At 35.7% G+C, this 14,017-nt stretch overlaps 1 pseudogene; it reads right to left on the bottom strand.

The window, feature by feature from the left end:
* On the bottom strand, positions 376-1,333 carry LOC110259592 (annotated as a pseudogene).

Here is a 14,017-nt window from a genome sequence, read left to right as displayed (position 1 = left end):
CATGCCTTGTAGCATTCAGAATATCCTGGGGGCAGAGATCAAATCTGAGACACAGCAGTAGTCAGAGCCACAGCAGCGACAACACTGAGTTCTTAACTGCTAGGCCACCAGAGACCTCCAGGCCTGGAATAATTAATAATGGTACTTGAAGAGAATTCTTTCATGAAGATGTCTGCCAGTGAATTCAGACAAGCAAGTTGGCTGATCCTCAGATGCTGGTTTTCTTCAGCTATAGTTCTTAAATGAGGCTGACAAATGTGTAATTTTGTCTGATATACTTCAGGATTGTGAAGTTAATATTTTTCAGAATTAAGAACAACTTTTATGGAATTACTGTGTGCTATCAGCATCAAGGACGTTTGTACCTGGCCTCCTCTAGTATTTCCTGGGCACATCCTTGACTCTGATTTTGTGGGAGGAAGCATATCTTCCCATCACTCTCCTTAGAGCTATGGCCACATCTTTATTTCTCAAGCTGTAGATGAGAGAGCTGAGTATTGGGGTGAGGATGCTATAGAAGTCAGATACAATTTTGTCTTTCTCTGGTGTGTGGTATGAATGGGGAAGCACATTGGTGTAGAAGGCTGCCCCATAGAAAATTATCACCACCATAATATGGGAGGAACAGGTTGCAAAGCCTTTGTGCCGGCCTTCAGCAGAGTGCAAAGTGAGCAGGATGAGAATGTGGGAGGCAGAGATAATGGATATAGGGATGAGCAGCATCAGCACACAGCAGGGATACATCAGGAACTCTTAGAGCAATATGTTAACACATGATAGCTTCAGTACTGCTGGGATATCACAGAAATATTATTGTCTTTCGGGACCCACAGTAGGGGAAACTCATAGTAAAGGGAGTCAGCATGAATCCATCCAGGGAACTGCCAACCCAGGAGCCCACCACAGTAAACAAGCAAATCCTCCAGTTAATGAGGAAAGGGTATGGAAGAGGGTTGCACACAGACATGTACAAGTCATAGGCCATGATCCCCAGCAGAAAGAATTCCCCTCCAATCAGGGTCAGGTAGAGGAAGTTCTGAACTTCACAGCCCAGGAAGGAGATGGTCTTTTCCTTGGAGAAGAGGTCTTGCAGCATCTTGGGGACAGTGATGCAAATGTAGACTGTGTCCATGATGGAGAGTAGACTGAACAAGATGTACATGGGTATGTTAAGAAATGGATCTGTGGGTATGAGTGGAATCATGACCACATTGGCTGTTACAGCCACCAAAAAGATGGAGAAGATCATTGCAAAGATAAACCCTGGGAATGTAGGATGTGTGTTGAGGCCCAAGAGGATGAAGTCAGTGGAGTTCTGGTGAAATGCTGCCATGTTCATGTCACATGACAGCTTCTGAGAGCTGCAAAGACAGAAAGTAGTTGAGTTAAAGAATAAACCAAAATGTAATATGTAGTCATTCATCTGTGTTTTCTGAAATTGATAGAAAATACATGAAGCCAGTAAGTGTAGATAAATTTAATCTTTTTTTTTTTTTGGCTTCCATTGTTATTAAGCTTCTCTTCAAATTGTTGGACCATTGGGGATTAACTAGGCAGTACTAGAAACCTTAATTAAGGGTCAGGATCCACTGGGCTGTGGTCAGATGTTGTTCTACCATGAAAGCTCATGTTTAAGGTAGAGTTCACAATGTCAACTTGGATTTATTTTTCTTACAGGATAATTTGGGTTTATAAATTTCAAGTGAGGGGATTCCCATCATGGCTCAGTGGTTAACAAATCCAACTAGGAACCATGAGATTGAGGGTTCAATTCCTGGCCTCACTCAGTGGGTTAGGGATCCAGTATTGCTGTGAGCTGTGGTGTAGGTCATAGACACAACTTGGATCCCATATTGCTGTGGCTGTGGTATAGGCCGGTGGCTACAGCTCCGATTAGACCCCTAGCCTGGGAACCCCCATATGCCATGGGTGTGGCCCTAGAAAAAGACAAAAAAAATAATTAAAAATTTCAATGAGGACCACTTAATTTTATTACACAGGCAAGGCTTTGGGGTCATCATGATGATGGTATTTCTGATTGACACCTTTGAGTTGATTGAGATTTTCTGACTTAGTATGGCCTCATATAATTTCATGGTGACTTAAGGTATTCTTAAATCATTGTTCAGCCAGATATTAATAGAGTTTGTCAGACATTCTGAAGTTATCTAAATGTTACAATGTCCTAGGAATTCATTGCTAGTTGCCCTAAAAAGAACTCCTTATTTATTTTTCTATGTTGTTAGTGAGTCTTTATGTTAATCAGTAAAGATAACTTCAGATGTAAAAGAGATTCCTGCTTGGAGAGGGGAAAAGATACAGTAATATTAAAATTACTTGAATTAATGGAATTAATTCTTATAATTTTTATTCCTGAGAAATGTAAATCTACTTTAATTAGATATGTCCAGGCACATTGAAGGATGAATTTATTATTATTATTTATTATTATTTTGTAGTTTATCTCTCTCCCCGTTTCAGTGATAGAATTACTGAAGCAATATATTTCCATAAAATTTATTCCCTAACAAAGTATATTCAAAGATACAGTCTTTGAGGTATCAGAAACAAATAAATCCTCTTTTATGCTGAAGCAATATTATTAGGAAAAATAGACTTTTTTCTTCTGAGTGTTATTCAAAATGGAGTTAATAATGAGTTATATTCTTGAAAAGTAAAATTCTAGAAGGCAAAAATAAAAAGCAATTTTATGTTTTTCTCTGCTGAAACTAAATTTTAATCAGTTTAGTGGGAGAAAAGAAAATGCCTGCATGCTTAATAAAACCTACCTAAATATCAAACATTGGTGGTCAACGAACTTGATGAAATTTAGCTACTTCTGCCTTTCTTTAATATGTGAAAGATTTAATTCTGACAGCCACAGCTATGAATCATAAACAAAAAAAAAACTAAATATAAAATATTGCAGTTAAAATTATATTTGTAGGGTTCTGCAATAACTGGTTGGATATAAAAATATTAATGCAGGTAGACAATCACTTTGTCTTGACCAATCATCTTATTTTTCCTGTTAGACACAGTAGAGATTTTATATGTCACCTAGTGACACTATATCAGATCCAGTCCTAATTGTCATTTTGCAAAAACACTGAAAAAACCGAAGTAACTAAAAATTTGGAAAATTGCCTAAGAAAATGTATAAAGTTGCTTTACAATCAAAATATGGGCCAAATGGTTTTATTTCACAGAAACACTCAGATTGGACTCCACAGAATAATCAACAAAGTAAAGCTTTCTCATTGCCTAAAATCTCTTTGATTAAGGGCAGGGAGTGGGATGGACTGGGAGTCTGGGCTTAATAGATGTAAACCATTGCATTTGGAGTGGATAAGAAATGAGATCCTGCTGTATAGCCCAGGGAACTATGGTACATGATGGCGGATACTGTGAGAAAATTATACACACACATATACATACACATATATGAATGACTGAGTCAATTTGCTGTACAGGGAAAAATTGATAGATTTTAAATAAAGTATAATTGAAAAATAAAAATCATAAAATAAAAAGGTTTTCTAACTAGAATGAAGAAAAAAAAAGGAATGGACATTTTTCTACTTCCTAGATACTGTCTTGGGTATACCATAGAAAAATAGAATATGAAAGCTGAGGAGAAAAAATAACTTTTGTACTACTTTATTTTTAAAATAACCAGAGACTCAGTTAATAATAATAAGAAGAAACAGATCCTGTGAGAGTAGCAGCATAATAAGTGGCTTAAGCACATAGATTCATATTTTATTTTAGTCAATGAGTCACATATATAAAACCACTGTGACACATGATCAAAACATAATTTTAACATAGTACTGTGGCATATTTGACACAAGTTAGCAGTGACAATATCCACATTATGAACACAATGACATTTTATTGTTTACTTCTATGTACATAAGTTCCCTATATCTAATTTTAACAGTGTCACTATTTTTGTTTTATGTGATGTGTTATTTGATTTATTTTCACATACACAATCCAAGATTCCATACTCCATCAGACAATCTTTCTACCACTATCGTCGTTATTGCCTTCTGTTGGGTCTTCTCCCATTTCTTTCTATAACTAGAGCCCTATTTGAAAAACAAACAAACCAACAAAAGCTTGTACCTCATGATCTCAGTCTCAGGCTTTTCTGCTGTTCAAGATAGATAATACCTCCAGGACTTATTGAAACATCACTCAGCATGGCTGCATAATCACCTGGTAGGGAAATTGATGGGGTGTGGGAAGATCCAGCCATGGTAAGGAGGGCACTGTAAGTTGAGACTCTGGATCTCTGGTGTGGGAAAGAATGAGCAATTTTTTCAAGACACATGATTCTGTCTCTGATATACCACATGGAGACAAGAGGTAAGGATGGCAAAGAGGGTCTCTGTGCAGAATGCCACCTGGTAGAACCTGCCTCTTTCAGGACAGTACTAATGGAATTATTCTGGGAGAAGCTACAGAAATCCAGACACAATTCAGACTCTAGAGATTCTTTTAAAAAGAGGCCATCTTGTAAAAAGAATTAGGTGATATCCTACCAGGGAGAAGGAATATCCAAGACAGTGAGGTCTTGGGACAATCCCTTCTTATTCACTATAGGTATACATATTTAAATCTTCTGGATCTTATGATGTTTTAACATGTTAAAAAAACAGTTATAGCTATGGAGAGACTGCCCCTCCCTGGGCTAGCCACTTTTTATTTTATTTTATTTATTTATTTATTTATTTTCTGATTAGAATCAAATTATTTATTTATTTATTTATTTTTTATTTTTTTACCAATAAAATACATACATTTACACACAATTACATTCACACAGATTATTGTATCATGGATCTTAAGAAACAGTTTAAGTGACTCCCACTGGAGAAGTGGAATGGAACATATGCTGAGACAAATAGGAAATTTATTCTATACTTTATCCCAATGTTATGGCTTTCATCTTTACTACTTAGTTTTATCTACTACATTTCATTTATCTTTAAAAATTAGCATTATATTAAATTGTATATTATGCAACTAAAATTTATAAAGAAGAAAGCCTTATATACCATTAAATATTTTATATAGCATAGTAAAAAGAATAACAACTGGTAAGCATAACAAAAATAATACACCCTCTGAAAATAAGTAAAATGTAAAATGCATAAGTTGGTTAAAAAACAGTGTAACTATATAAATATGTCCTCACAATTTGTTCCATCTCATTGATTCTTCAATAAAGGCATTACACCATTCCAGGTGATGTGATAAACAAGACATTATAGACTTTACATTGTACCATGGAGAGAAATGGTTATTAATAATACAATTGTAGAGCTGTATTATTTAATTGTACAGTGGCATTATTTAATTATAATTATCATAAGTTCTTTGATGGAGAGGAAATCAGAATCAGATGTAAGAAGACTTCAGCATTCCAAGAATGATGTCAAATGACCCCCTTCATGGTGGATTATGCACTTATTTACTATGAGATATATTTCTTCTCCAGAGATTCATTGTTTGTGTATCAATTGTAGATTTTTGGTTTGCAGTTATTCTGAAGTTTTGATATAAGAGTCTATATGTATATGAGATTGTTTTCAGTTGTTCTCTTAATTGCAAGTTCATCTCCAGTGTCCTGCATTTGTACCCACCTCTTCTCATGATTTCTGATTTTAATGGTATAATTGCGCATGGATGATTTTGTATCTTTACTGTATATACACCTTTACTGGTGAGCCTTGTCATTTGTGGAATTTTTGTTTCCTGTTGCTGATCTTTTCTTTCCTGCCTAGAGAAGTTCCTTTAGTATTTGTTGTAAGTCTGGCTTAGTGTTGCTGAATTCTCTCAGCTTTTGCTTATCTGAGAAGATTTTTATTTCTCCCTCAAATCTGAATGAGAGCCTTGCTGGGTAGAGTAATCTTGGTTGGAGGTTTTTTCCTTTCATCACATTAAGTACATCATGCCACTCCCTTCTACTCTGCAGAGTTTCTGCTGAAAAATCTGCTGATAACCTTATTGGGGTTCCCTTGTATGCTCCTATTTGTTTCTTTTCCCTAGCTGCTTTCAAGATTTTCTCTTTGTCTTTAATTTTGGTCAGTTTGATTATTATGTGTCTCGGGGTGTTCCTCCTTGGGTTTATTTTCTATGGTACTCGTTGTGCTTCCTGGATTTGAGTGAGTGGTTCCCTTCCCATGATAGGGAAGTTTTCAGCTATTATCTCTTGGAATATTTTTTCTGTCCCCTTCTCTCTCTCTTCTCCTTCTGGCACCCCTATAATATGGATGTTGGTGTGTTTAACATTGTCCCAGAGTTCCCTGAGACTCTCTTCATTTTTTTTCAATCTCCTTTCTGTTCTGCATCCGTAATTTCTTCTAATCAGTCCTCCACCTCACTTATTCGTTCTTCTGCCTCCTGTATTCTGCTGTTAGCTGCTTCTAGTGAATTTTTTATTTCAGTTATTGTATTTGGCATCTCTTCTTGTTTAAGTTTTATATCTTGTATCTCTTGGGTCAGTGTTTCTTGTAAATGGTCCATCTTTGCCTCCAGTTTATTCCCAATGTCTTGCATAATCTTTAGCATCAACATCCTAAAGTCTTTTTCCTGGAGACTAAGAATCTCCTCCTCACTTAGCTGATTTTCTGGGTTTTTCCTTTATCCCTCATCTGAGTTATAGTTCTCTGTCTTTTCATTTTTAAAGGTTTTTGGTTTGGTGACCTTTTTACAGATAATAGAGTTGTAGCCTCTCTTGCTTCTGGTGTCTGCCTCCCTTGTGGCTGAAGTCTGTATGGGGGGCTTGCTGTAGGCTTCCTGATGGGAGGGGCTGATGCCTGCCCCCTGGTAGGAGGAGCTGATTCTAATCCCTCTGGTGGGTGGGGCTTAGTCTCTGGATGGGATTAGAGGCAGCTGTGTGCCTGAGGGTTCTTTAGGTAGCCTGTTAAGTGAGGGGTGGGGCTGTGATCCCACCTGGATTGTTGTTTGCCCTGGGGCTTCTCAGCACTGACTGAAGGGTGGGGCCAGATTTTCCCAAAATGGCCACCTCCAGAGAAAGGCACTGCTGCTGAATATTCCGGAGAGCTTTGCCTTCAATGTCCTTCCCTCACAACAAGCCACATTCACCCCTGTTTTCCCAGGATGTCCTCCAAGTACTGCAGTCAGGTTTGACCTAGGTTCCTGTGGAGACCTCGCTCTGCCCTGGGACCTAGTGCACGTGAAAGTCTGTGTGCGCCTTTTAAGAATGGGGTCTCCGTTTCCCCCATTCCTATGGAGCTCCTGCACACAAGCCCCACTGGCCTTCAATGCCAGATGCTCCAGGGGCTCTTTTTCCCAGTGCCACATCCCAGTTCTGATGTGGGGCTCAGAACTCTCACTCCTGTAGATGAGTCTCTGTGAGCCAGTTTTCAGTCTGTGGAGCTTCCCGCCCAGGAGGTATAGGGTTGTTTATATCACAAAATCACCCCTCTTAAATGTGGATGTGGCCTCCTCTTTTTCTTCTGGAGTAGGGTATGGGTTTCCGGTCCATTTGGGTGGAGATTGCTCAGTCTTTAGTTGTGAATTTTGTTTTTTTTAGGAGAGAAGTTGAGCTCCAGTCCTTCTATTCCACCATCTTAATCCCATCTCCTGGGCTAGCCAGTTTTTAGAGATAGAAAACTGTCCAGCATGTCTTTGATATGAAATCTGATCAATTTGGAGACAGACCTCCTCTCTGGCATTTGTGGACTCCTGGAGACAATTTCCTCTACCTTAATCATTCCAGAACTAAGTACCTGGCAAACAGAAATCACTCCGAAGCCAGCCAAAATTATTCAAACTTTCCAATCCTAAACCATTATCTCTGCCTTGCCTTATTTTTGCAGTGGAAATCCCAATAATGGTCCACTTGGTTTGGGGTATGTCAAAAGGACATACGACTCACCTAAAGAGTTCTCAGGCAAGAGCTATATGAGTAAAAAATATATATATTTATATATACAAGTATATAAATATAATACTATTGCAACTTGCCTAAAGTATAATATAAATATCCAGAGTTCCCCCTGTGGCTGAGTGGGTTAAGAATCTGGCATAGTGTTCATGGGGAGGTGGGTTCCATCCCTGACCTCACTTGGTTGGTTAGGTATCCAGCATTCCCACAAGCTGTGGAGTCATTCGCATATGTGGCTTGGATCCTATGTTGCTGTGGCTGTGATATAGACCTGAAACTATAGATACAATTTGATCCCTAGGCAAGGGAATTCCATATATATTGCAGGTATGGCCTTAAAAAGAAATCCATGAATTCATATTGAATATGCATGTTTTAGTAAGTATATAAATATGAGAGAGGAAGGAACATATGTTCCAGTATGAGGAATTTCAAACAATATATGTATAATTCACCATCAATGAAAAGAAATATAAGCCAACCCTCCTTAAAACTGGCCTGTGATTTCATTACAAAGAATACAATGGTTAAAAAAGGGGGAAAGAAAAGAGAATAATGTTGCATTTGGGAAAACCAAGAGAATACTCTTTCATCCTATTGTTCAGCATCAACAGTGATAAATCATATTGATAACCTTGATGCTTTGAAATGAAAATGGCATTTTCCATGTGGTCTTCCCCGTAAAAATCCAAAGTACAGTTTAATGGTGAGAAAAACATAAAAGGGATTCTAATAAGAACATACTATTAAATATCTTAATAATACACTTTATCAATGTCAAGATAACTAAAAAAAAAGTGTTAAAAATAATCATAACCAAGTAAAGACTAAAGGGACACTACAATTAAAATAATGATTTGAAACGGACGGCCTCTAGAGTAGATGACAGATATTAAAAAACTAAGTAAACGTGAATAAAATATAGACCTTAGTTAACAGAGATATATTAACATTATTTTAGCAATCACAACAAACTTACCAATAAAAGATGACAATTATGGAGGAAAGTGGCACAAAATATATTAAAGGCTCTGTACTCTTTTCTCAAATTTTATGTAAATTTAAAATTCTTCCAAGAAATAAAGCCTTTATTGCACACAAATGTATTTGTATTTTTGTTGTTTTAAATTTTATATTTTACTAAAAGAATTTAATGTAAAATATTTAATATCTTGAAGTGACATATAGATTAACATTCTAATATAATCAATTCACTGTCTGGTTTTGATCCATATTAATGTAAATTAAGTGTCAAGGAAAATCGAGGCAATATTTGTAATCTACTTTTAAATATCAATTAGTTGTGCCCCATTACTTGGATTCTTGTACATATTTAGTTATCTATATGTATATATAGAGATAGATAAATATTTGTATTTATATATTCATAAATATTTACCTATTTATAAGCATCCACTCACCTACATGTGGAATGGGTGCTTTCTATTGATTTACTTTAAGCTCTTTGGCATAGAGTTTTAGTTCACAATCTAGGACTGATATATTTATCAGAGACACATAAACAGTTTCTCTAAATCACCATGCTGTACAGTAGAAAACTGAGAGAACACTGTAAACCAGCTATAATGGAGAAAAATAAAAATCATTATATAAAAAACAAAAAAAAGCTAGTCATGCCAGAAGAGTATTTAAGCTCCTCATTCCAGCATGCTCCTTGTGGGAAAGTTTCAACCTACTGTGAAAATTTATACTGGAAGGAAACCATATTTTTATTAAGCTCACCAACTTGTTCTGTGATTCCCCATTACATGATTCACCTGGTCATTGCTACTGGAAGCCAATCTCTAAGAATGGCGATCACGGGACCCCTTCACTTAGACTTATTATTCAGTATGGCTTATGGAATGTTCCATATATTATTTTGTTTGCCTATCTTCCCCCTCTGCTTTCAGTACTGAAGTACTTGTTCTCCAGGTGCTACGAGTGCTAGTATCAGACACTATCAACTACTCCCTCTCATAGCATTGTTCTTAGTTGAGAAAAACTACCTAGCTCAAGGTAGGTAGGTCACATTCCAACAATGCTCTTGTGGGTGCATAGGGGGACTATGTGCCCTACTGCTTGAGACTTGCTAAGGGCATGTCTGAATTCCTCCTGGGTTAGCAGAGACCATGTGTCTATATCATGGTTCAATACCATGCTGTGCCCAATTATGTTCCCTTGTTTTCAAAGTGAGTTGATCCTAAAGGCACTCACTTTCTGCATGCCTATCTCTTTCTCAGAGTCTGTGTCCCACAACTTACCATGTGCGTCCCCTTAACCCTGGGAGTTGAGAGGACAACTACAGAGTGACATTCATTTCCCTTACTTCCTGCGTGCTCATGTGTGACTTCTTGACTCTGCACTCTAGTCAACTTTGAACACCTGATAGCTGTCCTTTTCAAAACAGCCTGTTTTTGTGAAGTTTGGCAAGTCTTTCCCTTCCACATGCCCTCTGGAGAAGAGATGGGCAAAACTTTCTGTTCTTACTAAATGAGGATCTGGTACAAATTCTCTTGGTTCCCCTAAGTTATGTCCACCTAATCATAAATAATCCTTTATTACTCTCAATTATGACACTGAGTTTCACTGTAACTTCAGTTTCATGGTGGAATTCTGAGTGGTATATACATTTTTGCCTTCTACATAGAATTGTCTTGATGAACACTGGCATGTCCTCTGGCAACCCATAGAACTTTTGAAGTCTATTTACAACTCCTGACGGTAGCAACTCTGTGCTACTAGACCATCATAATAGCAAATCCGAGACTAAGGCAAAAGTGATATGCAGAACAGGATGTGTGAAAACGTATTGAAAGTGATTGTTAAGCTGTTGCTGAAGGTCTTATTTGAAATTTGATATTCTACCTCTCTGTGATGCACTGCTTGTACTTAGCTAGGTGCCTGAGGTTTTGCACAGGAAATAATATAGCTTGCCTTCAAAAGTAGATATCATTCAGGTGATCAATTATGTTCTAATTCTCAGTACTATTTGACACTCTTAAGAATCAGCATACTAGAATCAGCATATTTATAAGCTATCTTTATAAATTAAAAACAAACTCAAACAAAATGATAATTATTACAGCTTATTTGTATTAAACAATTATAATATTTCATGCTTTTACAGAGGCATTTTTCACACTAACTATTCTATGAGAAATATATATATATGTATATAGTTTTACATTTGTGGGCAGTGATCCTTATGTTTACTCTTAGATAAGGTCAGAGGAGTGGTAAAATGGAGACAAAGAAACATGCTATTCCTGGACTGTGAAAACTTAAAATTATAATAACATCATGAAAATTATCCCAGATGGAAAAAAATTGTGAAGTTCTTGGCACACAAAAGTTTAACCTGTTACAACAGTCCTTGCTTTATTATCATCTATTTTATTATACAAACACAAATATGTAAATATGATTATAAAATATATATGCAAACTAATTGAAAATTTCAACATGTAGTAATTCTTTCAAAAAGTTCAAAAAGGAAAATTAATAGCTGAATTCTGTATGGGTTTGACAAAATCTTCTCTTTCAACACTCTTTAATCCCCTTTGCTTGTAAAGTTTACTTAAATAATAAGGCCAGAATCAGATTAGTCCTCTCAGTGTATTTTCACATTGTCATCTGTTTCCATGGACATTTATTTACATGTTTTGCTTGTAAATAATTCTCTCTTATTTTAACGAATCATGGCATTCTGAAAGCATATAGGAAAGTATGTTGAAGTGTTAAGCACCTGTAAAATCCTTGAAAATTAAACATCTCTGACATCTAGAGTCATAATGACAAAGGTCTTACACCTTAATAGGATAGTAATTTTTAATAAGATGGCAATAGGCCATGGCCTTTAAGAGGTCACTGTAGATGTTGATATGAGCAAGCTTGATGCTGCAGGACCAGAAGGGCCCTCCTCCACTCAAAGAGGCACATTAGGAAGATGTCCCACAGAGGGGATGTGCATCCAAATTACTGGGGTTCATTGTTTTTATCCTATGTAAGTTGTACTGATCTTTTAATATTCATTAGTTTTGCTTATGATGTTTGAACCCTAGAAAGTCCATATTTATAATATTTTCTCTGTATTTTCCTCCAAGTAAATTCCATTCAACTATCCATTTTACAATCTGAAGGATTTAAACATAATTTGGCTAACCAAGTCACCAGGTAAAACACTTGTAATAACCTGTCAATTCTGTCAAATAAGGGATTTGCGTCTTCTATTTTATTTTTTGTAGTATATTGATTAATCATCTCAGTGTTCCAGGGAAAATTTTGAGTTTTCATTGTATGTGAGGGCAAAAAGGATCAGAAAAACATAGAAATAAAAATTATAGATAATATTAAATCATCTATGATTATTCTATAAAAAAAAGATGAGTTATATTTACACTTTCTGGTAGCATTGGAAAAGAGAAGTTTGTAACTTGAAGTAAAAATATCACAATTTTAGCATCAACCATGTGGACACTATGGACACAGAAGAAAAGAGAAAATCTCTAGTGTTCTGAAACCATAGTGAGTTAGAAGAACTTATTTATTTTTACTGTATTAAGTACTCCTCCTCCTATTCTAGTTAGAAGTAAGCTTTTATATTTCCATTTAATGTCACTCAAATTATTTTACTTGCAAGATGAATTAATTCTTCTTTCAAAAGTTTCACTACACTTTGTTTCCATAATTAATTTTGTTAGAAATTATCCCTCAGAATCTTCTTTGTATAGGTTTCCAAACCTCCTAAATAGTGGCAAATTATCTCACTTAAGTAATGTGGAAAGACAGGAATTTTAATCAAACCTATAATAAAATGCTATCATATTTTAGGAATATATTACATAATACTCATTGTATTTAATTGACTCATTCCGCTAGTGTTTCTATTCAATACTCTAAACACTATTAGAATACTAACTAATCACATATTTGTGATGAACTGCTTGTTTTCATACAATTATTTTCACCTAAAAATAAAATATGCACATTTATATCATTTATGTCAATTGATAAGAACTGATGATTTAATATTTGATAAAATACTTAAACACAAGTGGAAACTTCATATTAAGAAAATATTTTGTAAACTGAAAATTTATATAAGCTGCAAATATTACATAAAACCATAAACAACTATTGCATGTTATAAGCAAATATTTAGCTCAAATATTGATATTTGGGGAGTTCTCACTGTGGCAAGGCAGTTAATGAACCTGACTAGCATGCTCAAGGATGCAGGTTCGATCCCTGGCCTCTCTCAGTGGGTTGGGGTCCGGTGTTACCATGAGCTGTGGTGTAGTTCGTAGAAGTGGCTTGGATCCCACAGTGCTGTGGCTGTGATTTAGGCCGGTGGCTACAGCTCTGATTGGACTCCTAGCCTGGGAACCTCTATGTGCCACAGGTGCAGCCCTAAAAAAACAAATATATATATATATATATTTAAATTTTTTAGAAATCATATATATATATGATTTCTAACAAAATTAAAAATTAACACTATATGTTAAAAATTCCCAGTAGATTGATGTTTAAATATACAACTGGAGTGGAAGTAACACAAAAGACCTCCAATGAAATTAATTAATAAGTAAGATGTAATCCATGCATATAAAAGACCATTGGTCATCCTTAAAATGGTAGGAAATTCTGACTTATGTTACAATATAGATAAAGTTGAAGATAATATGATAAGTGAAATAAACTACTGAAAAAACAAACACACAAAAAAACCAAACGCTGCATGTTTTCACTTATCTGATGTTCTTACAGTAGTTAACTTTATAGAGACAGAAAGTGGAATGGTGATTGGAGGGACTGAGAAAAGGGGTAATGAGGAATTGCTGTTTCTCGGGTAATCATTTTGGTCAGAGATGATGAAATCTAGGGATTAATATTGGTGATGTATATAAAACAATATGAAAGTACTTAATTGACAGTGTCCTTAACTTAAAAAGATTACACAAAACCCTACAGTTACTAAGCTACTTATTGATTTCTCGATGAGTTTAAGGTTCTAGCAATCTTCAGCAATAAAAAGAGATGTAAGTAATGTGATGTAAGGCCTCAGGTCAAAGAAATAATTTAAGAGGG

Source organism: Sus scrofa, chromosome 2, assembly GCF_000003025.6.
Source record: "Sus scrofa isolate TJ Tabasco breed Duroc chromosome 2, Sscrofa11.1, whole genome shotgun sequence".
Taxonomy (NCBI): domain Eukaryota; kingdom Metazoa; phylum Chordata; class Mammalia; order Artiodactyla; family Suidae; genus Sus; species Sus scrofa.
Note: the sequence above shows the minus strand (reverse complement) of the source record. Positions and strands in the feature narration are given on the sequence as shown.